Source organism: Geotrypetes seraphini, chromosome 2 (genome assembly GCF_902459505.1).
Source record: "Geotrypetes seraphini chromosome 2, aGeoSer1.1, whole genome shotgun sequence".
In the NCBI taxonomy this organism is placed as follows: Eukaryota; Metazoa; Chordata; class Amphibia; order Gymnophiona; family Dermophiidae; genus Geotrypetes; species Geotrypetes seraphini.
In genome coordinates, this window is record NC_047085.1 from 224,659,084 (window position 1) to 224,683,325 (window position 24,242).

Consider the following 24,242-nt stretch of genomic DNA (forward strand, 5'->3'; position numbering starts at 1 on the left):
ATGAGGTAAAACTCTTTATAGTTTATAAATCTTTCCTTTAACAGTTAAAATTGTCATTAACTGTTTTTTCTGAGGCCCTCACATTTAAAGTTTAATATCTTTCCTTTCTCAAAACTGACACATTTCAATCACTATATTGAAAATAAAATCATTTTCCCTACCTTTGTTGTCTGGTGACTTTATTTTTCTGTGCATTTAACTATGTTTCCAGGGTCTTCTTGTCCTTTGACTGGTTTTCTCTCCGTCTTTACTTTCTGCCTTGCAACCATCTTTATTTGCAAAGATGCAAGGTACAGGGTGTAGTGTAACAAACAAAATGGAAACCAGAAAGAGGATTGGATATAGTAAGTAACTCAGTGGTGGCAGTTTTAACTTTTACCAAATGAAGACATTTCTTGCATAAAACAGAAAGACTTTGAAACTTTGTTTTTTCAAACATCTTTGGAGTTTTTGAATGTGCCCCTAAACTTGTTAAGTTTGCAGTGACTGGAAGGTGAACTCTTCTCCAAGGGAGGTTTAACAGCCTTCCCTTCAGAGTTTCATATTTCTGAGCAGTTTTTCAAGCCTAATTGGGTCACTTCTCAATCACTCCTTTTCTTCTATTGAAGCCAGTTTGTTTTACTATATTGCATCCATCTTTGGCATTAACTTAATATTCCATTTTTCTGCTTTCTTTTCAAAATCTACGTTTCCATGTCTTACCTTCCCTTCTATCTCTCTCTTCTTCTGTCCCTATTTCCATGGTCTGACATCTCTTTCTTTCATTTCTCTCCCTCCCTCCCTCCTTCCTTCCTTTCCCCTGGACTGGCATCTGTCTCCTTCCCTTCCCCAACTTTTTATTATTTCTTTCACCCTGCCCCCTTCTTTCTTTCTGTCTCTATCCATGCCCCCATTCTTTCTATATGTCTGTCTTTCTCTCTCTCTCCGTGCCCACTTTCTCTCTTTTTTTCTTTCTCCATGCCCACCCTTTATTTCTGTCTTTCTCTCTCCATGCCCCTTTCTGTCTGCGTCCCGTTTCCCTTCTTTCTTTCTGTCTCCCTGTCCCCCCTTTCTTTCTTTACTTCTCCCTGCCCTCCCCCAAGCCACCACCATTGGAGAACAGGCCGCCACCGCCGCAATCAGGTAACAGACCGCCACTGCCGCAATCGGGAAACAGGCTGCTGCCGCCACAATCGGGGAACAGGCCAGCGCTGAGGTCTTAATTCCCCCTGCTTATCTTCCCCAGCGCGGGGCCGACCAATTCACACCACCCGACGTCAATTCTAACATCAGGGAGGAACTTCCGGGCCAGCCAGGCAGCAATTGGCAGGCCCGGATCTTCTTCCCCGACATTAGAATTGACGTCAGGTGGCGAGAATTGGTTGGCTCCGAGCTGGGGAAGATATGCAGGGAGAGCTAAGACCTCGGGCGCTGGCCTGTTCCCCGATTGCGGTGGCTTGGGGGAGGGCAGTGGGAAGGGAAGCAGATTGGGGACCCCTGCTTTAGGCGAGGACAGATCGCGGGCCGCAAAATAGTCCCTGGGGGGGCCGCATGTTTGAGACCGCTGCTATATAGTTAGGGGCAACCTTTGTTCTTAGATACCCCTGTAAGTGCGTTTTTGATATACAGTATAGTGGTAATAGATATGTTTTTAATGAACTGAAACAGTTGTCTAAGGGCTCCTTTTATGAAGGTGCGCTAGGGGCTTAACACACGGAATAGCACACGCTAAATTGCCCCTTGCGCTAGCCGCTACCGCCTCCTTTTGAGCAGGCGGTAGATTTTCAGTTAGCGCGTGCAATAACATGCGCTAATCCGGTGCGCGCGATAAAACCGCTAGCGCACCTTCGTAAAAGAAGCCCTAAGTTTATTTCTGCTAAAGAGCAATCGAAGGCTTACTGTCTTTAAGGTAGCTCAGAAAGGTAATGTTCAAGGGCAGTGAAGCCTCCTCTTTATTTCCTTTTATCTAATTTTCTTTAGTTAAATTTCAGTTATACGCAGCTTCTGACCAGATTTATAGAGGACTAACTATACTATGTAATAATGTATATAATTTGGAATTTCATTTTCAGTTTACATTGTATTTATTCTTTATTTTGACTTGCAATGATTGCCAAATGTTAAAATCTATAAATAAAGAATTTAAAAAAAAAAATTGCTATCAATGCTGATTAAAATCGTTAAAAAAATTAACCCCTCCCCCATTTTATTAAGCAGTGGTAGAGGTTTCTACTGTGGCTCGGACCACTAAATGCTCCAATGTTGCTCCGACACTCATATTTCTATGAGCATCGGAGCAGCTTTGGAGCATTTAGTGCTCCGGGTCACAGAAGAAACCTCTACTGCGGCTTAGTAAAAGAGGGCGGGCGGGGGGGGGGGGGGGTTGGTTATGCACCTAAATCAACTAGATGTGCCACTTAGGCACCTAACTTTAGGTGTCTTTTACAGAATCTGGGCCTAAATGTGTGCCTATCTTACATAGTGCATATGTAGCAGGTGGGCATACACATGGTTAATGTCTGGGCAGAGCAAAGGCAGGACTCACACTTATGCGCATTTAGGTGTGAATACTTTACAACAGCAATATGGCTGGTGTAGGTGACCATGCCTACAATATAGGTGCTTATTATATCTGTTATGCTACAATTCTATAATGGACTCCACGTGCAACTTTTGCTTCTGGATGTTGGAACAAAAACGTATTAAGGTGCACTAAGGTTTTTCACTTTGCCCCCCCCTTTATCAAGCCACGTAAGAGTTTTTGTTTCATTGTGGACCGCTGCAGTAAAAGCTCCGGCGCTCATAGAATTCCTATGCGGCGTGCGCTAAAACCCTAATGCAGCTTGATAAAAGGGGGCCTTTATGCACATGAGGATGCTCCCAGCGCTTTGGGGAAGGCAGCTGTTCTGCTAATATTGAAAAATGATCATTAATGAAAGTCATCAGCATCTCCAATAGTACAGAAAAATACACTGATTGAGCAATTCTCCATTGGAGGGAGTAAGGGAAGTCACAGCAGGTATTTTCCTGTCCCCTGAGAACTCACAAGTTTTCTTGATTTTTTTTTTTTTAAGGAAACACAAATTATAAAAACTTGCAGTGGGTTTGAACTAGCAACATCTGGATCTCTATGTTGGTTCCTGCGACGTAGTTGGCTACTGAAAACTATTCCTCCAAGTGGCTGAATGTTTCACCTTGTTCATAGTTTAGATCAGTAGATCCCAACCCTGTCCTAGAAGACCACCAGCCAGTCAGGTTTTTGGAATAGCCCTAATGAATATGCATGAGAGATATTTGCATATAATGGAGGTGACAGGCATGCAAATCTGCCCCATGCATATTCATTAGAGCTATCCCGAAAACCCAACTGGCTGGTGGTCCTCCAGGCAAGGTTAGGAACTAGAGGTCTGCATGGGAACGGGGATCGCTGGAATCCCCCCTAATCCACGGGACTCCCACGGGGACCCCCCTCTGGCCCACGGGACTCCCACGGGGACCCCCCTCTAGCCAACGGGACTCCCACGGGGATGGAAGGCTTTGGAAGCAGGGTTCGTCCATATAATATAATGGACACGTCAGCCTTAGTAAAAGAGGGGGTTTATAAGTTAATTACCTGAACAGAAAACAAAAAAAGGATTCCATCAAAGAGATTCCACAAGGAAAACAGCAGCACAAACACAAAAGAAACTGTGGAATTGATGATCCTGTCAGAAGTAATTGCTGTTTTTATGGGGACGGGTAGGGATGGAAGTAATTCCTTGCGGGGATGGGTGGGGACGGAGAGGATCCTGTCGGGGACGGAGAGGATCCTGATGGGGACAGGTGGGGACGGAGAGGATCCTGGCGAGGATGGGTGGGATTTCTGTCCCCACGCAACTCTCTATTGGGAACCACTGGTTTAGATGTTTCGTTTTGTAAAATGACCTTTCATGCTGGATGTATCCAGCACTCGGACATCCATTTCTCATGTATTTTAGAAAAGGCTTTTTGTTGGCAGTTACTATTTTGAAATACACGAGAAATGGATGTCTGTGACTGATGCACAGGCTTGGCATCCTTATTCTGAGTAGGAAGTACTTTCTAAAATTCCACTCCACAAATACTGCTGCCCTCACTCTCTTTGTTGACGTCTGAAACATTGCCTTGCATTACATTTTAGGCATAGAAAGGTACCTGGTATTTTTTTCAGAATGTAAATATTTTCTAAAAGATTTATGTGTCTCCAAAATAGAGAGTTGCGCGGGGACAGAAATCCCACCCGTCTCTGCCAAAGTCCCACCCGTCCCCGTGAGGACTCCCACCCGTCCCCGCGAGGAATTCCTCTGTCCCCGCCCGTCCCCGCGAGGAATCCCCTACGTCCCCGTGAGGAATCCCCTACATCCCCGCCCGTCCCTATAAACTACAGAAATAGTTATTTCATTTAATTATGCTACTGAATTAAAGGCTCTGGTAGAAACCCATTTAAAAATAAGCAAAAAGACTTTATTAATTTGGAAATATTAATTGGGAAGAATACATACTTTGTAAACGGGTTTCTACCAGAGTCTCTAATGTTGAGTCAACGGGACACACAAGTTGTGGCAGATGTAAATATTGCTGTCATTCTTTGACTATTGATCGTATTAAGATACCTAATACGAATAAATTTTACTATTTACGGGGCCGTTCTGATTGTAATACCTCCCAAGTAATATATGGAATTTTCTGTCCTTGTAACAAAATATACATAGGTCAAACTAAAAGGGCTATCAAATTAAGGATAGGGGAACATCTAAGCAGTATTCGTATTAACAAATCAGAAGCTCCTTTAACTGACCATTGGTATTCAGCTGGCCATTCTTTGAATGATCTCAAATTCTGTGTAATCAGGCAATTTAAATCTAATAGACAGGGTGATATCTCTCATACTCTTTTATATCATGAACAACGTTTAATTTACACCTGGAAAACAGTAATTCCTAGTGGTCTTAATAAAGAAATAGAATGGACCATTAGATAATTGTCAACTAATAGTTTCCAGCCAAGTATAATAATACATCATTATGACGTTTCATATCATGTGATTATTTGACGTTCTTATATATCTCTATACACGCTAATACGTCTATACGTCATACGTTGATTCAGCTTTTTTGTTGAGATTTTCTGATGGCGTGTTCCCTCCATTAGGAGATCCGAAGGTAATTTAGATCATGAGTTTATACGTTATATTTTTTGAACACTTTTGACATCTGATAACTGCATTATTTTTATTCTTTATATTTTGTGTTTTATGTTTATTTTCAGTTTTTTCCTCCTGATGACGCGATTTTTGGTGAAGCACGATCGGTGTTGAGGAAAATGTTGGACTTTGTATGTTTTCACGCTAAGGAGTTTTTTCACATGTTGATTTTGGACAAGTTTTCAGCAGTTGTTTTTGATTTGGGGACTTACTTGTTTTAGTACAATTACTTCTCAACCAGCTATAACAACAAGGAATAGTTCATTGCACGTCCTCCAGTACCTATAAATAGTTCATAAGGATACTTACGATCATCTTGAGCAAATATACTTGATAGTGGTGAACTTTAAATCTTTCATCTGCTAATCATTATCTTCTGAATTCAGCTAAGTTTCTTTTTATATTTTATATTCATTATTGATACAAGTCTGCTTGAACAAACTTACACTCAACAAGGTGTTCAGGGCTGTAGGTAGGTGAGTGCAATGATGTAATGACAATACATCTTTATTCTATTAACCTGCTGGTTTTGAATAAGATATCACACTGAGCACTCTAATTCATTATTTTTTAATATAGACACTTTATTTAATTAAATTATTTAATTCACTTTATTTGATACATTATAAAGTTAGTGAATTGTTTATTTGAATTTCATCTCCAATATATTTATACTTTGAGTTATAAATTTTTATCAACACAACTAATATACTACTTTATCCTGAAGCAAAAAAAAAAAAAAAAAAAAAGAATTTTTTTTTCTACCTTTGTTGCCTGGTTTCTGCTTTCTTCATGTTCTCATTCAATTCCTTCCATCCACTGTCTCTCTTCTCTCTGTGTCTTCCATTTGCTCTGTTACTGTGCCTCTCCCTTTCTCCCCCCTCCCAAATTGGTTTGGCACCCATCTTTTTCCCTCCGCTCCCCCCATAGTCTGGCACCTCTGTCTTCTTCCCTGCCAGCGTCTTCTCCCCATTCCCTTTCAGTGTCCTTATCCCCCCCATCTTCCCCATGTCCTGTCAGGCAGCATCCTTCTCCACCCCTTTGTCTTCCCCAGTGCTTTCAGCGGCCTTCTCCCCCTTTAAGCATCTTTTCTTCTCCACTCCACCTTTCCTCCCTCCCTGCCCCTTACCTTTGTTGCACTTCCCCACCCGACCGACAACAGAACAGGCCCGGTCGGACAAATCTCCTTGTCCTGTAGCCGCGAATCTAAATTACCTTCTTACAGCAGCTGGAGTAGTGAAGCTGCTATAAGAGGTAATTTACAGGGCAGGGAGGTTTGTCGGCCGGGCCTGTTGTCGGTCGATCGGGGGACCTGACCGGCTGTGCACATTCTCCGGGGCGGACCTCCCCCTCCCCCCTCTTTTGTACGCCATTGCCTTCTTCCTACCTGCCCTGCCGCACACAGCCGACTGGAAGTCTTCCTGATGTCAGCGCTGACGTCGGAGAAAGAGAGGGCTTTGCTTAAGCCCTCCCTCCGAAGTCAGCGCTGACATCGGGAAGACTTCCGTTCGGCTGTGTGCTGCGACAGGGCAGGTAAGGAAGAGGAGACTACCCTCGCGGCTCGAGTGCACTGCGATCCAACCCCGCAGGAACCCCGCGACCCTCGGAGGCGTCCCCCCGGGATCCTCGTGACCCTAGGGGGCGTCCCCACGGGATCCCCATGACCCAAAGGGGGAACCCACGGGATCCCCGCGGGTCCCGCGGGATTCCCGTCATCCCCGTTCCCGTGCAGCTCTCTACTCCAAAACTTCCAGCGCTCATACAAACATCCAGCTCCAGTCACTCCATACGAACGAGTATATTTAAAACCTGTTTTGCAACCCCTCTACTCGAGTTTCACATGTGCTTCGTCAGGAGTGGGCACTGCGTATAACAGAAATTTGTATATTATAATACCAAACCGTACTATAAACCTTAGGGTTTCATAAACATTAATACATCTCTTTTTGGTACCATAGAATTCCTCCTCCCCCAATTGCAATTCACGTTCTCGAAGCACAATCACACCATCCAAATCTCGGCATGCGCACCACATACACACCACCACAATGTATAAAGATGTCACAATCATTTTCCTGTATACTGTCTGTTTAAGTTTCTCATACAGTTTGTACTTATTGTGAGCCTTGTTGGATGCCTGTACACTCTGGCCCTCTTTTACTAAGGTGCGCTAATTGATTTAACGCGTGCATGTTAGTCTATGGACGCGTTAGCATTTAGCGCACGCTAACCGGTTAGCGCACCTTAGTAAAAGAGGGGTTCTGTGTTGCAATCGCTAATACAGATATTTAAAAAAAAACAAAAAAACATCTCAAATACTGTTACAAAATACATCGATCAAAGTGTGTCTATTACCATAAATCATGTTAATATCCTACTTGGTTCAAAAGGAAAACCTGCAGAGTGAGCAAAGCTTTGGACAGAAGAGCCGCTGAATAGCTTTTTTCTAACTAAAGAGGTACTGACAACACAGGGCACCTCTGCATTTGATTGGTTAACTTTACTTTCTTCATTATAACCCCAAATCAGAGAAAAGATCACCCCCACCTGCATGATGTAAACATGAAACCCTAAAAACTGGAACCACTCGATTTCTTCATTTAAACCCCTTGAATTTAATGTCTGCCATTCAAAAAAAAAAAATCAGTGTTCCTCCACTAACAACCTATGGGATGTATCACCACCCCTGAAGCTTCTAATCTGCTTTATGACAGCGTAACAAAACTCCTATATGGAGTGCCCTGTCAACACCCAATGAGCTACTACTGGTGCCTGAAGTTGTTGTCTCCTGATATTAGATAAGTGTTCAGTTGATAATTCCTATATTATTTCAAATGAATGTACTGTATATCCCTATGGGATCAGGATTTAGGGACACTTACTAAGCCACAGTAAAATTTACAGTTATTGTGGCTCAGCGTGGGACTTTACTATGCAGTAGCTGCACATTTAGGAGGGAATTATATATATGGCATTCAAAATTCAGTGCCAAAATAATTAGGCCTACATTAAAAATACGGAAACATGATGGCAGATAAAGGCCAAATGGCCCATCCAGTCTGCCCATCCGCAGTAGCCATTCTCTCTTCTCTCTAACAAATCCCATGTGCCTATCCTACGCTTTCTTGAATTCAGACATAGTCGCTTTCTCTATCATCTCTTCCAGGAGACAGAGGCACCTTAACTTCACAATCCACATGCAACTTTTTTTTAATTAGCATGGTAATTGACCATGCCAGTTTTAAGCCAATTAAAAAAAAAAAAAATTACCAATTAAGAGTTCTGTGCGGAACTCTTAGGATGCTTAATGACGTCTCTCGAAAAAGTAGGTGTCGTTATTAGCAGAGAAGAGGCATGGTTTAGTTAGGCATCACTAGGTATCAGAGATAGGTGCCGGTAAACTAGGCTAGGTAAAACCTGGCCTAATATACTGATGCCTAACTCAAGGCGTAATTCTATAAGAGGCGCCTAGTAATTAATTGACAACTGTGTGGAGTGGCATCTACAGTGTAGGTGTGCATATGCGCGGTTTATATAATCTGGCACCAAATGCTATTCTATATAGGATGGGTTGTGTTGTGCACCCTTTAATTCAGATTCCTTTTTTTTTTTTAGCAGTCAAATTTTTAGTCATCACAATATGTGATAGTTATTCTAATGCTGCTGAGTCGTTGCTCAGAAAATGTTATGGCAACTAAATAAATAAGAACTGAAAGGATATATAAAGCCTTCTGGAGGATCTCTCTTCTATTTGTAATCTGCAAACATTCTCTGAAGCTCTTTGGGAAATGTGCCATTCCCATTCTCTGCTTGAAGCTTGTTTATCTGCCCAGACGAATGCTCCTTCCTGCGGCAGCGGCGGGCACTCGGCAGGCTCAGATTCTAAGCAACCTTTTAAGAATCATTCCTAAAATTATCAGCTCTATATACTTTTCACATAAATAAATATTAGGGCTGAATTTCAATTAAAATTTTAATTATGCGATTAAAGTATGCCATTTATTTATTTATTTTCCCATGGCAGCTCCTTGTAACTCTGAGCAATTCCCTTAACCTTCCACTGCCTAGAATCACTAGGAGCCACAGTGGGGAGGGGGAACGGACATACTTTTAATTGTTTATCTAATCACATTTTTAATCAAAATGCATCCCTAAATAATTAAAGAATAAAAAGCAATGAAAAGATAAAAAATATTAAATATAAACTGAAAAACTGCAGAGTGAAGAATCTAAAACAGCATGCAGAACAGCTATCTATACACAGCCTATTTCAGAAACGTGAGCCTAATTTAAATATAAAAATTTGAACATTCCCATCCTTTTCAATAAATAATTACATAGAGAGTGTAATTTTAAAAGCCATTTACATTACATTACATTAGGGACTTCTATTCCGCCTATACCTTACAGTTCAAGGCGGATTACAAAAGAGCTAACTGGACATTTCCAGTGAAGTTACAACAGTTTTTTTTTTGTTTTTGTTACAAGGGAGGAGAGGTAGCTGGATTAATTCTGGAAGAACTTGCAAATTGAATATTAAATTGACTGTACTTACTGTGTGATATAACAAATAGTTATATCACACAGTACATCAGTTATATCAGTTAGAGTACAAATAAGATTACGTTACATTTCAGGGATCTGAATACTTGGTTGGTGTTTTGGGGAGGAAGAGATTATTTAAGTGGAGGTTTTGGGGGAGAATTTATCTAGGAGGAGGGGGAAGGGTTGGGTTAAGATATCAGGATAAATTTTTTGAAAAGTAGGGTTTTGATTTCTTTTTGAAAAGTTTTGAAGTCGCCCGTTGCCGTCAACAGGTTGGAGAAGGAGTGGTTAAGTTTTGCTGCTTGCGTCGCCAGAAGGTTATCAAACATCTTTTTGCGGTGAGTGCCCTTGAGTGGAGGGAAGGCAAAAGGGTTTGGAGTTCTTCTTTGTCTTGAGGTGAGGATCTGGTTTAGGCGGTTGTTTAGATAGGGGGGGCGGAGCCGTTTAATGCTTTGAATAATAGACAGTAGAATTTGAATTGAATTCGTGCTTGCATAGGTAGCCAGTGAGAGTCTAGAAAGGCAGTTGTAATATGATCATATTTTCTCAGGGAGTAGATCAGTCTGAGGGCAGTGTTTTGTATAGTCTGAAGTTGTTTTATCATGTTGGCAGGACAAGGGAGATAGAGGGAATTGCAATAGTCCAGTAGACCTAAGACTAGGGATTGGACAATTAGCCTGAATTGTGCTGGGTCGAAGAATTTTCTTATTTTACGTAGATTTCTCATAATTAAAAAAGCTTTCTGGGATGTTTTATTGATTTGGGACTGCATTGTGCAGCATCTGTCTATCATTACTCCTAGGAGTTTGAGTTTGGGCTGTATTGGGTATTTGGTGTTTTTAATTTTCAGTTCTGTAATGGTGGGAGTTTGGGCCTTTTCGAGCAGAAGGAATTTTGTTTTATCTGAGTTTAGTTTCAGTTTGTGGTCTACCATCCATTTTTCCACTGCATCTAGGGTTATTTCCAGTTTTGCTGTAGTGGTGGGCTCTGATGGGTCGAAGGGGAGGAGTATGGTGATGTCGTCTGCGTAGCTGAAGGATGTAACATTTAAGTTATCTAAAGTGGCTCCAAGGGAGGAAATAAAGAAGTTAAAGAGCATAGGTGATAGAGGTGATCCTTGTGGAACTCCGCAAGGATGGACCATGGTTCTGATTTGATATTATTGGACTTTACCCTGTAGGTTCTTGATTTGAGGAATCCTTGGAACCAATTGTAGACCTTGCCTGAGATCACAATGGCATCAAGTATCTGTAGCAGTATGGAGTGGTCGACCAGGTGAAATGCTGCGGAGAGGTCAAGTTGGATTAGCATCATCTTTTTGCCTTTGCTAATTTGCTGTCGAGCTGTGTCTAGTAGTGTTACAAGTAGTGTTTCTGTGCTGTGGTTGGTTCGAAATCTTGATTGTGAGGGGTGAAGTAGGTTATGGTCTTCCAGGTAGTTGGTGAGGTATTGTGCAACTAGACCTTCTATTATTTTAATGTATATTGGTATTGAACCGATTGGTCTGTAGTTGGAGGGGTTATCTACTGGGCCTTTGTAGTCTTTCATGATTGGGGTGATTATGATCTCTCCAAGGTCTTGAGGGAATTGATCTTCTGTTAATGTGGTTTGAATCCATAGCATAAGGTTGGCTCTGAATGTGGTGGAGGAGTTTGATAACAGGTAGTTGGGGCAGTTATTTAGGTCGCAAGAAGCTTGGCTGTATTTTTTGTAGAGTCGATTCATATCCGACCAATGTAATATGGGGAAGACTGTCCAGCTTCTGTCTGCGGCAATGGCTTCTCCTGTTGAAGGGTTTGTTGTTATCTTGTCAAGGTAGGTGTTAGTATTGTTGAATGCGGTTCTGATCTTGGTAATCTTATTTTTGAAATGGTCTGCTAGTTCTTTTACTGTCGGAGGTCCCCTGCTGGTTCGGGGGAGGGGTGGAGCAGTGCTGCCACGCTCCTCTCCTCTCTGCTGGTCTCTGACTCCCCGGTGGCCTGCAAGTATCGGTGCGGGGGGCTGGAGAACTGGCTTCTTGTCGCTGGAGCAGTTCTTTTACTGTCAGAGGTCCCCTGCTGGTTCGGGGGAGGGGTGGAGCAGTGCTCCCACGCTCCTCTCCTCTCTGCTGGTCTCTGACTCCCCGGCGGCACGCAAGTATCGGTGCGGGGGGCTGGAGTTAATATAGATTTACTTGGGTAAATTAGCAAGGCTGAAAATTGCTTTCCTTCATGTGTCTCAAAATCCTGCACATGCTTAGCATGTGTACTTTTATTTGGGTTAAAAAGAGATCATTTTGGTACAGACTATATCTAGGCTGATGGAAGAAAACAGCATGGGCATACTCCTTTTTATTCTGCACAAATATCAGCTGAAAAGTATTTAGATATATTTGGCATGCATATTTTACACTTGCTAATTTTTAAAGAGAAAAAGAAGTAGTTTCTCTCTGAGAATTAACCACAAAATACATATTTGCTTTGCATCTCAATGGCTGACTAAAAATTCTTTATTACTGTATGGCAAGTATGATTACTTTTTAATGTTTTCTTTTAGATGTTCTATGTGTCAGAAATATTCATCCTTCTGGATAACATGATAAGTTCCAAAACAAAGTAAATATTGATGTTTGTACAAACTCTGGAACTTCCTACTCTGATCCAAAAAAGAGAGGTATCTCACTCATACACATGGTCAAGCAAGAACTGCAAAGTAGGTATCACAGAGAATATAGGAACTGAATAAGGTTCATAATAAAAAAAAGTAAAACACAGGAGAAAAACTGTAAATATTAATAGAAAACAGTTAAATCCATCAAGTTATAATATAAAACCCAACATGATTGTTTTTTTGACATGAGCCTTCATTAGGAGTATGCAATGCTAGAAAATAAGATTAGAATTTCATTAGTAACTAGAGATTTTAAAAAACTTAAATTAACAATAAAGAGACATGAATATTAACAATTGCATTCTACTGATATTAACATTATTTGTTGGTATGAAGGACTGATCTGTCTAGCAATTTGTGATAATCTGAGTTTTGTTAACATACTGTATAGTTGGTGATATACCGGTAATTCTAATCTGTTTTTAATTCTTGTTTCTACTATCCTTCTAGTGTATACTATTTTGTCTTACATATTTTCATTGTCAATACCTTAAAAGCTGGCAATGTGTTCACCAGGGCATGAGTGGGAAGCTCTAGTCTGGTCAGTGGCAACATGGAATTTGAAACAATATGATATGACTGCTACACAACAAGGAGAAACAATAAGAATGCATCAGTTAAGCTGGAAGAGAGACTCAAGATTTTCCCATTTATAACACTTTGACCTAAAACAGCAGCAGCAATGACTTTTTTAAAATTGGAATCTTTTATGGCCAGGTGCATTAGATGGTTTCTCTTATTTTATATCTAAGGGAAAATGTATAGGGTTCATCTATCCCTAAATATTGTGACCAGCAACAAGCCAGTCATGTAGGGTTGAGGCCACCGGAGGGAGCTCCGTAACTACAGTGGGATGGCACATGGCTGTCATACACCACTAAGGTACCAGGGGGAGCTCTGGGGCCCAGATCCAAGGACGAAGGCAATGTTATCAATCAAGGCAAAATACAGTTCCCAGGAGTCTTAGCGGCTTGGAGCTAGTCCTCTGAAGAGCTCTAGGAAGCATGGGAAACCAGGACTGGAATCTTCCAGGGGGAGGGGAGAACTAGAGCCTTCCCCTAATCTCAGGGAGAGAGAGATCCCAGAAGAAGCCTCCTGAGGTAGCTAGAGGTAGGTCCCTGGGTGGAGTTGCTCCAGAATCTTCTTAGCCTTGCATTAAAGCAGATTGACTAGAAAAGGAGAAGGACATGCCTAAGACTGATGAAAGAAGGAAGAAACCTGCCTGAACATATTGAAGAGGTCCTTGAGGACAGAAGGTTCTGTGAGCAGAAAGTAAGACTTGACAGGAGAGAACTCTGGAACAAAGGTACCATGTGACTATTGTGACTGGGCTCAGCAAGTGACCTAACCCAGCACACAAACCTCGGCTAAGCGGTTTGTGAGGTTCTTTTGGTAGCTTGGTATTGGTATAATAAAGAGGTCCAGCAACAATGGTGCCGTTTCTTGGTATAATGTACTGTTCATAAATCATAAGCAAACTTTCAAATAGGCTTTTCAGGTTTGTATCACCTTGTGTATCATTTCAGCATTCAAAAACACAAAACAATTTTCAGTTCCAAGCCCACAATCTCAGAAAAAGAAAAAATACTTTTCCAAACTGCAAAGTTTTCTTCTATTAGGCACCACCTCCCCTTGGAGTTAATCTTAGTGGCCTCCTGTAGTTCCCTTAACAAAAATGGCTGCCTGTTGGCTTGGAAGGATTCAACAAAATTTCAGCCCAATTTCTCCCAGCCTTCTTTATCATGAAAAGATTAACTTATCTCCATTCCTTCCATGCTGGGCAAATCTGTTTCTTCTACCTCCATATTACAAGCAAGGTCATCATCAGCCATCTCACTATCTTGCCCAAACACAGACTTACCGTTCTCATAACCTCTACCTCACCAACCTCTGCCTGGGCTTCTTGCCATGAGGTGGACTGTGGCTTTCTGACTCTCTGTGCTTGCAATCTGCTGCTTTCAGCTTGCTGAAGGGCTCTGGCTTGCTGGGTCAGGAACAGGTGTGCACTCTGAGGCTGGCCCTGGAACTCTTTCCGGATCTGGCTCTCCTTTTTGGGGAAAGCTTCTCCCTTTTCTTTATTTTTTACAAATCTTTATTCATTTTTAAAAGCCAACATAAAGTGCAACAGGCTAACCAACAATTAGTACAATAAACAGCATTCATTACAATCAAATGATATAATAAGTACATAACAACCCCCACCCTTCCTGGATGTATATAGTACTCATTCAGAAATCAAAGGGAATTACTAATGATCAATTCTTACAAAAGTTTGTCAATGGACGCCAAATCTCTTTGAGAAACCTACTCTCTTTTCTTTCACTGCAAGGAGCTGATTAGTCCTCCCTGCATTTGTGTTAGGGTAACCTGCTCTCAGAAAACTTCTTACCTGGCCTAAACCAGTTTGAGCTTGCTTGGGTGTGGCCAGTATTCCATTCCTGCTCTTTCCTTTCTCTGGCCCTATGCCTGCTGGGAGCTGTAGTGTTTTCCCCCAACTGGCTTAGAGAAAGCTAAACCAGATCTGCCTGCTTTAGGAGGTTTCACTGCTGGAAGGCTTGGCTTGTAAGTATTCCTAGGGGCTGCTTTGGGACTCTCCTTAGCAGGCTTAGGAATACTTTCAAGGGTTTTAACCTCATTTCCCTTTTCTGGCAAGGCTTCCTCGCTAGGAACAGGGGCCACCCTGTGACACTATGTACTGAATGGAAGTGACTATTTGTAGAAATGCAGTAATGCAGAGAAGGGGTAGACTCTTACTATGCTATTTTGTTAGTGTTTCCTTTTAGTTATCAGCCGGGGGTGACTGATGACATGTGAAAGAAGTGTTGTTAAAGCTGTGTCATCCAGGGTATAGTGGCAAATAATTAAAAGGAAAACCCCCAAAACCCTAGTCTACATTAGAGTACGTACTGCAGGAGCCTGAGAAGGAGGTCAGATGCATACATTTGCACATGGAAATGAGCCTAAGTGGACTATCCTTGTAAGCCTTGCTCTCCAGTGAGGAAGAGAGAGTAAGTAAGGGAGTGATCCCAGAAAGGCCACATGGATATCACCTAGGAGTTGAGTGACCTCTGGCAGAAAGAATTGGACTTTTAATAAAGTCACCATGAGTACAAAGGGACCAGGAATTACAGTGTTACCCAAGGCTTGTCTCTGAGCTTTTTCTTAGAGGCAAGGACTTTTCTCAGTGTATAGCAGGCTGGCTGCTCCTAGATGCTACCTGAGAGGTGGCCGAGTTGGTCAAGCAGAAGAGGTCCTGGAATCCTTCCATCAATTAAGATTGGTGTTTAAGCCAAGCCTGATGGTGGTACCTGAATCTAGAGGATGTCTTTTGGATGCAGTTGTTGGGAGGAGCAGCTGCCTAGAGCCATCAGTGGGAGGTGACAGAGTCTGGATAAGCCAGGCCAGCATGTAATGAGGGGAAGATGGGAATCTAAGTGGTCTATAGCTCAGTCGGGGCCAGCATGCGATAATGGCAGACTCACCCATGCTGCAGGTAAAGGGTACATGGACAGGGTGGGGAAGTGAGCATTATAAGTGATTCCAGGTGGGATAGTGATTGGCCTATCCAAAGAATCACACTTGGGTTCTGTATCTGTTCTGGTACCCAGGTTGGTGGAAGATGGACCAGAACGAAGAAGTCCAGAAGGAGAGCTGTCCAGACCATTGATCCAGTAGAGGGGAAGTAGTGACCAAGGTTCCTGATCACCAGAGTGGAGAGATTGCTGACAATATTGACAACAGGCTTAAAAGCCAATGTCCGATAAGTAGCTGGGAACAGTAGAAGAAGGAGTGGATGAAGTCCGAAGTGAAAACAGTCTGTACTCTAATTCTCTTCTTGTTTTGTAGCTCCAGCTTGTTATTTGAAGGCTTCATGGATCATCACCATGGGCTGGAGAAGACCGAGACAGAATGTGGGTGTGATTTACCCAGATCCTGGATGGACTCAGCCTGGAAGAAGGCCCATAGAAATGGATAATGGAAGCCGAGGAGATTGAGGTATCATTGATCTGTTTGGGGACTCTTGATTGGGGGGAAGGTCTAGAGGAATCTTTTCAGCAAGAAAGGCCAAAAGGCAGGGTACTGGGAGATAAGCCAGGGGTTCAGGAGAGAGATCCAAAGGTTAACTCGATGTGGTCCAGGGCAGAAGAGACTTCATTCATGGGTGGTTGGTGGGGTGGTAGGTAAACCACAAGGCCAAACTTGGGAGGGCATGAGTACGTGAGACTGTCCAGAAAAGAATGCATTCCAGTCCTAGGACCTGAGACAGACAATCCTTTTGAACCATTAAAAAATGAAACAACCCACATCCAAATGAAAAATGCACATAATAAGCCATTGGGTTGTAGGAGGGATCAGCATTTATACTAGACTGGCCACAAAGACATCCCAGCAGAGCAGTAGGGCATACAATCCCAGAGAAAAAAGAAACACCAAAAAAGGAAAACTTCTCCTGCCTTCAGGTGAGAGCAATCATTCTTTTTTTTTTTTTTTTTAATAAATCTTTATTCATTTTTAAAAGCCAACATAAAGTGCAACAGGTTAACAAACAATTAATACAAAAAACAGCACTCATTACAATCAAATGATATAAGTACATAACACCCTCCTCCCGCAACCTCCCACCCACCCTTCCTGGATGTGTATAACACTCATTCAGAAATCAAAGGGAAATACTAATGATCAATCCTTACAAAATTTTGTTAATGGACCCTAAATCTCTTTGAATTTATTATAGTGTCCCAATTGTAACAAATTCATACGTTCAAACATAAATTTGGCATAAGGTTTCCCACCAAAAACTATAATTTATGTTATCCCAGTTCTACTTTTTCATGATTAGCTGCATAGCATCTCCTGTCATGATGAGAAGTAATCTATTCTTATTTGCATTAATTGGACTCTTGGGCATTAATAATGTTCCACACAACACTACATCATATGACAATGATAATGGAACTTCCAAAATCATATTGATTTGACCCCAAATAGATCTCCAAAATTTAAGTATCAAGGGACAATAGAACAATAGATGATCCAGTGTCCCTATATCAAGATGACAGCACCAGCATCTATTAGACTTAGAACTATCTAACTTTTGCAAATGAACAGGGGTCCAGAAAATTCTATATAACAGAATAAAGCAAGTCTGCCTCATAGATGCTGATGCTGTACATCTCATCCTCCAAGACCAAATCCGTGGCCACCGAGTAGCAGAAATCTGCTGCTTAATCTCAATGCTCCAAATGTCTTTTAGACTGGTTTTAGGTTTTTTGTTTAAAAAGTCAGGTATTAATTTATACCACTTGGCTGCCTGATGCCCTAGCAAATCTGTCTGGAAGCATAGGCCCAGCAAGCTATTCTGAGTTTTTAAATTTCACCTATCAGGGAACCCCTTCTGAATGGCCTGCTTCAACTGCAACCACTTATATGCTTGGGACTTTGAAATACCGAATGATTGTTGCAGTCGTGAAAAATCAAGCAACTTCCCATTTAATAACACATCATCTAACGTGCATATACCTGCCTGTAACCAATGCTTCCAGAGGATCTTAGACTCGCCAATTTGAATCTTGGAGTTCAACCATAAGGACTGACACGTGGATTGATGAATCTGAATAGGTGTTAGGTTATTGATAAATTTTAATGTTTGCCATGTGAAGAATAAAATTCTATTGTCCTTATAAATCCTAAGTAACTTGATACTTAAAATATGACACAAACGCAATGGGGACAAGAGTTGCCACTCTAATATTAGCCAATCTGGAAGATACTCCAATACTTCAGGAATGATCCAATACATACCCTGCCGCATAATAAAAGCTTGATGGTATCTATAGAAATTTGGAAAATTTACCCCACCCGCCACAATTGGTTTTTGTAGAGATACTAAAGAAATTGTAGCCTTTTTGCCCAGCCAAATAAATTTTGTGAGAGTACTATTTAACTTTTTATAAAAGGACCCCTGAAAATAAACCAGAAGCATACTCATTTGGTAACAAAGTACAGGCAAAATCATTATTTTTACAGTTTGGACTCTCCCCCACCAAGAAAGATGTAAGGGGTTCCAATGTTCACACATTTCTTTGACTTTCAGCAATAAAGATTTTTCATTTACTGTCATCATGTCTTCCAATGTTTTCTGAATCATAATACCTAAATATTTTATACCCTCTTTCTTCCAAAGGAAAGGGAATGAATCCAATAATCCTTTTGCACAATGCACGTTTAATGGAAGAATCTCTGATTTGCTCTAATTTATTTTGTACCCAGAAAATTTGCCGAATGGATCAATCAATTCCAGTAAATGCGAGATGGTAGATTGAGGATTCTTCAAACGAAGAAAATATCATCTGCATAAACAGAAATCTTATATTCCCGACTTGCATAAGGAATCCACTGCATCTCCTTTCCCTGCTGTATAGCCAACAAGGGTTCCAGAACAATATCAAAAAGCAAAGGAGATAAGGGACACCCTTGTCTAACTCCCCTCTCCAGACAAAAATGTTCTGAGAAAGTCTTATTAATATATAATCTGGCCGAAGGGGAACTATACAAGATTTGAATCATTTGTATAAATCCGGATTCTATCCCAAACCAATCCATCGCTTGATACATGAAAGTCCATTTCACACAATCAAAGGCCTTCTCTGCATCCAAAGAGACAGAGAAAGCCGGATCATGGACATTTTCCTCTGTTCTAATTACAGAATTATTCAAAATGAAAGTCTCTTTATGTCTAGGCAAAAACTCCTTAGTGACAATAACACAAAAGTAGCATTGCTTCAATTAGCTAGTTTCCATATCTTCAACTAGCTCACCTTGTGAAGCTAGTTCCTCTACAATCTCCATGCACTCCTCTTGGGTTGGCAGCTCTGCCTGAATCAGCAGTGCAGGATCATCCAGCTCCACCATTTCAATAACAGGCCTTAGTTTAGGCTGGGGTTTGTTCCATGAAAGTGTCTGATTCTCTGTTTCCTCCTGCTCTGCTTGCTTCCTCTCACCTTCTCCCCATTCTGTCTGAGGCTCTGGCTTTTGTTGGAGAGAGCCACACTCAAACCTACATGGTATGGAATGGGCCAAAGCTCTCTCTGGCTCCCCCTTTGGCCAGGCTGCAAATTGTTACCAGGGAATTGAGACTTTCTTTAGGAAGTTTTGTAAAGGTTTTATTTTCTGCCTTATTCTAGCTTTTCCTCCAGAATGATTTAACATATCCCACCAGGAATTGGGACATAAAGGAATTGTGTCTGGATAGTCAGCCTCAACTGTCTGTGAGCCTGAAAAATATTCCTGGTGAGTTTTTTCCACCTTTGAAACAGAATTATTCCTACTTTTAAAACATGACAAGTCAGGAGCTGCGCTGGACTTGTCGCAATATCTTGGCAAGGAATATAGGTTACCGGTTTGCCCCTATCTGTAGGAATATGGGTCTCAGGCTCGCTTGCACTACCCACCTTATGACAATATATCTATTGTCACCTGGTCCAATCAAAATCAGTCTTTCTTCTATCCATTGACCTTTCTGCAGCTTTTGACCTTGTTGATCATTCAATTCTACTTTATAGACTACATGAGCTTGGCCTAAAAGATTCTGCTCTAGCTTGGTTTTCCTTCTATCTCACCAATTGCTCCTACACAATTAAGACCGGACACACCGCATCTCTCATTTTCACTCCTGCCTTATGGGTTCTGCAGGGCTCCATTCAGATCCTCTGCACCCTTGATCCCACTGACCAAGTCCAAATCAATTCCATAAATTCTAAACTAACAAATTTAACAGACTGGCTGGTCACCAATAAACTGAAACTCAATCCAATGCTCATAGGAATTCTATGAGCTTCGTAGCAGAGTTAGAGCATTTAGCGCTGTGTAGAATGGTAGAAACCTCTACTGCGGCTTAGTAAAAGAGGGTTTATGATAGAACTGTTGCAATTTCTTTATCATTTTTGTGTCCTTTTATGTCCTTATCACATCAAATTTAATTATTTAAAATAATTGTGTATTAAATATAATTTTAGTTTAAGATTTAAAAAATTGTGCTAGAGCATGATAAATAACCCTCCCAATATTGTTTATGAGGTTAGATTATTAAGAACATAAGAACATAAGCAGTGCCTCCGCCGGGTCAGACCACAGGTCCATCCTGCTCAGCAGTCCGCTCCCGCGGCGGCCCAAACAGGTCACGACCTGTCTGAATCACCAGAAGGGGGCCCCTTGCCACCTTGGTTTCTCATTGAAGTCCTATCTTCCCATCGAAGTCCTAACCCTCCAGTCTTGCACATGCACGTCCTGGTTGGGTTTCTATACTTATTACCTGGTTAGCTTTCTATACTTGTGATACATCCCAGCACCTCTCTCAGTATCCCACGATCCCTTTATCCCTCAGGAATCCATCCAATCCCTATTTGAATCCCTGTACCGTACTCTGCCTGATCACTTCCTCCGGTAGCGCATTCCAAGTGTCCACGACCCTTTGGGTGAAAAAAAACTTCCTTGCATTTGTTTTGAACCTATCTCCCTTCAGTTTCTCCGAATGCCCCCTCGTACCTGTTGTCCCCTTCAGTCTGAAGAATCTGTCCCTATCCACCCTCTCTATGCCCCTCATGATCTTGAAGGTATCTATCATATCTCCCCTGAGCCTCCTTTTTTCCAGAGAGAAGAGCCCCAGACTATCCAACCTCTCGGCGTATGGGCAGTGTTCCAGCCCTCTTACCAGTTTCGTTGCTCTCCTTTGGACTCTCTCAAGTACCGCCATGTCCTTCTTGAGGTGCGGCGACCAATACTGAACGCAGTATTCCAGATGTGGACGCACCATCGCTCGATACAATGGCATGATGACTTCCCGCGTCCTGGTTGTTATGCCCCTCTTTATGATGCCCAGCATCCTGTTGGCTTTTTTCGAGGCTGCTGCGCACTGTGCAGATGGCTTCAGTGATGCATCCACCAGCACACCCAAGTCTCTCTCAAGTCTGCTGTCTCCCAACAATACCCCCCCCAATTTGTAGTTGAACAACGGGTTCTTTTTCCCTATATGCATGACCTTGCATTTTTCCACGTTAAAGCGCATTTGCCATTTGTTTGCCCAGTCTTCCAGCTTGTCCAGGTCCCTTTGTAGGTCCTCACACTCCTCCCTGGTCCTAACTCTGCCGCACAGTTTGGTATCGTCTGCAAATTTTATAACCTCGCACTTTGCCTCCTTTTCCAGGTCATTGATAAATATGTTGAAGAGTAACGGCCCCAGCACCGATCCCTTGGCACACCGCTCGTGACTCCCCGCCAGTCAGAATATTGGCCCTTTACTCCGACCCTCTGCAGTCTACCCGACAACCAGTGCTTGATTCATCTGTGCACATCCCCTCCCACCCCGTGGTTCCACAGCTTCCTAAGGTTCATGTGGAACCTTGTCGAAAGCCTTTTGAAAATCGAGGTAAATGATGTCTATGGGTTCCCCATTTTCCACCCGACTGCTTATTCCCTCAAAGAAGTACAGAAGGTTCGTTAGGCACGACCTTCCCTTACAGAATCCGTGCTGGCTTGTTCTCAGTAGGCCATTCCTCTCGATGTGCTCGCAAATGCCGTCCTTGATCATAGCTTCCACAATCTTCCCTATAATTGAAGTCAGGCTCACCGGCCTGTAGTTCCCGGGGTCAGCCCTCGATCCCTTCTTGAAGATAGGTGTGACATTCGCCAATTTCCAGTCCTCTGGTACCTCTCCAGTTTTCAAGGATAGGTTGCAAACATGCTGGATTGTGCCCGCTATTTCTTGTCTTAGTTCCTTCAGAACCCTTGGGTGGATCCCGTCCGGGCCCGGTGATTTGCCGCATTTTAACCTGTCTATCTGTTTGAGGACATCCTCCTTACTTACCTCTATGTGCTCCAATTTTTCGACCTGTTCCCCACTCATGAGCTCCTCTGAGTTCGGTATATTAGATGTGTCTTCGCTCGTGAAAACTGACGAGAAGAACGTGTTCAACCTCTCAGCTACCTCTTTATCCTCCTTAATCACTCCCTTCCTATCCCCATCGTCCAACGGCCCCACTTCCTCTCTCGCTGGTCGCTTCCCCTTTACGTAACTGAAGAATGCCTTGAAGTTTTTCGCCTCCCTGGCCAGCCCCTCTTCGTATTCCCCTTTTGCTTTTCTAACCTCTCGGTGGCATTCCTTTTGGCATTTCCTGTGCGCCTGGTGATTTTAATTGAGTAATGTTAAATATGAGGTTTAGGAAACTAAAATTTACCTGAAAGTATATTAGTTAGTTTCAGAGACCCTATAGATTTTGTGGAAAAACAAGATAAGTGCCCTTAACATAGAAGTTTACTCTGATTTCACTTTGAAGCATGAAATACTTTAACACCTTCAATAAAATATGGATGTTGGCGGGCTTTGAGGGTTTTGATACTTTTGTGACTGTGGAATTTTATGTCCGTACCTTGCCTTGATATTTACGACATAAGGTGAACAATCAATAATTAATATTATGAAAGTCTGAAAAGTCATAAAAACATATTTATGGTACATAATTAAAAATTGCTGCATCTGCCTTGAACAAGAAAAGCAGATCGTGTCAACCAAAGGCAATAATCAAGAAAAATGAGCATTTTCAACAGTTCAAGAGCGTCTATAAAGAAAGTAACTGGTTAACATCCTCATTAGTTCATATACAATAGCATCCAACCATGATTAAGGGGCCCTTTTACAAAGCCAGGCTAAAAAGTGACCAGTGCTATCACTAGTAAAGGGCTTTCCTATGTGCTTTTGCCACTTTTAGTATGGTAGTAAAATGGCCCCATTTTCCATTTTTTGTATTAATGTCCACATACTAAGGGGTCCTTTTATTAAGGTGCGCTAACCTTTATTCATGAACAGTGAGACAATTGGATGGTCCAAAGAACCCTCACTTACACCAAGGGTGTGCCGGAAACCCACCTTCTTCTAAAATGGGTGAAGAAGCATGGCTTCATCTAGAGCAGTGGTTCTCAACTCTGTCCTGGGGACCCCCAGCCAGTCGGGTTTTCAAGATATCCCTAAAGAATATGCATGAGAGAGATTTGCATATCTTTCACTTCCATTATATGCAAATCGCTCTCATGCATATGCATTAGGGATATCTTGAAAACCCGATTGGGGGGGGGGGTCCCCAAGACAGGGTTGAGAACCACTGATCTAGAGCCAGGAATCATCTGGAAAAATTTATTGAAAACACACATAGCCAATACTTTAGATGGCTGGCCTGTAACTTCCTCTCTGATGTTAGAATTGACGTCGGGTGGGGAAGGTTGATCAGCCCGGCGTTTCAGCATCCTCTTTATGGGGAAGAGAAGAAGGGAGAGCTCAGAACTCGGTGGCGGCCTGTTTCCTGATGGCTGCGGCGGTGATGGCAGCCTATTTCCCTGCGGCAAATGGGAAAGAGAGAGTGGGGAGAAGACGCTGATTTATAATTTGACAATTGTACAGAATATTGTTTCTTTTTATACTTTAATATGATAAATTCAGTATAAAACTATTTGAGGCTTGTGTGGATGGGATCAGATGGTTTGCGGGGACGAGGACAAATTTTTTTCCCCGTGTCATTCTCTAGGCTCTGCCATGAATCGATTTTAACTATGTGCAGATGAACGGGGTGTCAGTCAGGTTGATGTAGCCATCGTAGCGCGCGCGGGGTATGGCGCTCAAAAGAAATCTTAATCGTTGTACTGCTGATCTTTGGCTCTTATGACTAATGAGTTTGCCTACCACTGTCCTAGTCCTTTCCAAGTCTTCCGCAAATCTCTAAAAACTTTCCTATTTGAAAAATATTTCAAAAATTAATTCCCTTTGCAATTTTTGGTATATTTTTATTAATTATTGTTAACC

The 24,242-nt window shown here is 42.1% G+C and overlaps 1 long non-coding RNA gene across 3 annotated transcripts in view; it reads right to left on the reverse strand.

The window, feature by feature from the left end:
- The window catches only part of LOC117355909, a 169,291-nt gene that overhangs the window by 25,753 nt on the left and 119,296 nt on the right, over positions 1 to 24,242 (reverse strand). Inside the window, exon 3 of one of the 3 annotated variants that reach the window (XR_004538481.1) lies at positions 162 to 269. The exons of the other annotated variants lie outside the window; for them this stretch is intronic. This is a non-coding gene — a long non-coding RNA (uncharacterized LOC117355909). The remainder of the gene's footprint in view (positions 1 to 161; positions 270 to 24,242) is intronic. 3 annotated transcript variants of the gene reach the window in all.